This window comes from Octopus bimaculoides, chromosome 19, assembly GCF_001194135.2.
Source record: "Octopus bimaculoides isolate UCB-OBI-ISO-001 chromosome 19, ASM119413v2, whole genome shotgun sequence".
Classification (NCBI taxonomy): Eukaryota; Metazoa; Mollusca; class Cephalopoda; order Octopoda; family Octopodidae; genus Octopus; species Octopus bimaculoides.
This window is the reverse complement of record NC_068999.1, coordinates 6,582,518-6,585,795: the sequence shown is the minus strand read 5'-3', so window position 1 is coordinate 6,585,795 and position 3,278 is coordinate 6,582,518.

The following is a 3,278-nucleotide window of genomic DNA, read 5'->3' as shown; positions in this document are numbered from 1 at the left end:
GTGTGTGTGTGTGTGTGTGTGTGTGTGTGTGTGTGTGTGTGTGGTTGTGTATGTGTGTGTGTGCATGTGTGTGTGTGTATGTATATGTGTGTGCGTATGTGTGTGTCTGTGTGTGTGTGTGTTCGTGAGAGAGTTATATATATACTTTTACTCTTTTATTCGTCTATTCTTTTGTTCTTTTGCTTGTTTCAGTCATTTGACTGCAGCCATGCTGGAGCACCACTCGGGACCAACGGCTATCCATCTTTCTTTCTTCCACTTCCTTCCTAAAAATAAGACGCGCTTTTACCTGTCTCATCACAAAGCTCGTTTTCCAGAGTTCACCACTTCTCATCGTCTTGGCTTAACAGCCCTCACCGTTTGTTTTTACTGTTTTGTTCTTACTGTGCTGTTTTTGTTACCACTTTAACCCCCCGCAAAAAATCCCAAATTTTATTTAATTTGCTTTGCAGGAAGGACTGTTTTAACGAAGTCGCGTCTTGTCCCTGCCTTTGAAACGCGGAGTAGATAAAACAGGGGACAACTGATGAAGGGATTGTTCTGTATGTTGCCTGTCTCGTTTCTCTATTTGTTTCTTTCGTTGTTCGAAAAAAAGTTCGTTTTCTATGTTTTTGTTTTTTATTCTCTCGTTTCTCATTTTGTTCACGTATTTTTTTTGATGTCCTGTGCCCAAATATGCATGTATAGATAAACTTCAATTCCAGGACACTAACACCTGAATCACGTCAACTTCAACGACTTCTTCAAATCTTACATTCTTTGAAAGTGTTACGATATCTTTCCGAATTTCATGTAGACTTTCTGCTGGAGGAAAACTCTTGTAATCTCACAGTCTAGCCATGTACTTTTCTGCGCACTGTTCAAAGTTGAAGGTTCCACTTCGTCCTATGAGTCACCTATATTATTTACAGCATCCTTCTCTCGAGCTTTGAGAAGAGACAGGCAAAAGCACGTCTTGTCTTTAAGAAGGAAGTGGAAGAAAGAAATATAGATAGCCGTTGGTCATGCGTGAGCAACGAGAGCGTCAAGGAGGAAGAGTGAGGGCGAGAGAGGGATGCCGTAAATAATATGGGTGAATCATTTACATCAACTTCGATGACTTCTTCAAATCTTACATTCTTCGCAAGTGTTACAATATCTTACCGAATTTCATGTAGACTTTCTGCTGGAGGAAAACTCTTGTAATCTCACAGTCTAGCCATGTACTTTTCTGCGCACTGTTCAAAGTTGAAGGTTCCACTTCGTCTCATGATTCACCTATATTATTTACAGTATCCATTATGTGGAATGTCTTCCAGAAATCTTTAACTTTACATTTATCCATCATGCCAATTGTTTTCATAAGTTCTTTGAAAGTTCTAACATAATATACCTCGAAGTAAGCTAGTTGATCATTTGGCGTCAACAAAGAAGCGTTCTTGGAGATGTATTCTACTTTCATGTTATCAAGAAAGGTCATCTAAGTTCGCTGGTTGGTTCGGTGCGTTGTCTAAGAGAATTTTCACTAGATTTTATAGACATTCCGTCCCTTCTGCTTCTGACTTAACCCCCCACCCCCACACACACATACTTACTATCTCATACACACAGACACTCATACATACACATGTGTTGGCATTCATGCTGATACCTGTTGTAGCTAGTTGGATTCAAAAGTAGGTGGGTTGACAATGGCGATGATGTGGGTTGGATAGGTTTAGGTGTTAGCGAGAGGTAGGCGGATATTGTTAGTGTTGTAGTGGATATATTGATCTTGCTAATTGTATTGTTGTGGCTGTTTAGTATTAAGTTTAATCCTCACAGACCCAAGATCAAAGACATTTAACTTTTAAAATACACTAGAATGCCACAAATATATCTTTTGATTTGAAACGAATATGCTTATGTACTTCATACAATATATTACTGTTGCGGTTTGTTGTGTTCGTCTGGATGATACACACATACACACACACATACACACACACACACATAATGAGACACACAGATATACATAAATAATACATACATGCATGCATGCACATTCATATACATACATATATATATATATACGTATATAAATGGTATATATATATATATATATATATATATATCTATAGCTATCTCTCTCTCCCTATATATATATATATATATATATATATATATATATATATATATATATATATATATATAATATATATATATATATATATATATACATACATATGTATTTATATATACTCACATTATGTACAGTATATATTCATGCGTGCATGTGCGTAACTTGATCATAGTTCTCCAAGTCGTTAACTATATACTTTGAACTTGGCTCAAACGCAAGTCGACTTTCAGTTAAGAAAAAAAATGCGTAGTTTCCAATTTTTAACAATTTATAATGATGCAATACTAGTTTCAGTAAGTGTAAAATTATAGACTCTATCTCGAAATTAATGGTCATACATAAAAATTTCCTTAAGCATAAAATCCCGTAACGTGAGGTGGCCGTAACGTGGGGTGTGCCTTTATATATAGATATATACACCCATATGTATACATTCCTCCACGTTCTGTTTTATATATATGTAATCACCGAAGTAGACATATCTACACTGATAGATACTCTTATAACTTGTTATGTATCCCACCTGTGAGGGATCGTTGCTAGATGAGTCAAAACAATTGTAGTGATCAATAAAGATTTTCTTATCGTCCATCTTTCGTCTCATTCATTAATCAAATACCGAACGAAAACTGAGCTAGTAAACATGCTTTACTAGTAAGCTACCAGGTGTATGCCATATATGCGTGTATATGTATGTGTGTGTATAAAATATTTTTATACACAGAGATGAGATACTTGACAGGACAACTTACATGCTAGAAAAGGCAGTTAAAATCCAAACCACGAAAAAAATAACACTTTACTTTTTGCTCGTCCTAGTGTTATAACAGCGTGCCTCATGAATTCCTTTTTCTTCTTCTTGTTTTGGGTTTTAACTGCTATTTTTAGCATGTAAGGAGTCCTGTGAATGGTCTCCTCTTTGTGTATAAAAATATTTTACACTCTTATATTTTAAAAAATATGTTATGTCTTCTGACTTTTATTTATGCTTGCGAACCACTGGTTATAAATCATTTTAATTTATTACCCTCATATTTGCGATAGTATGTATATATATATATATATATATATATATATATATATATATATATACACACATGCATATATATACATATATATATATATACACACACGCAAAACAAATATATATATATATATATATATATATATATATATA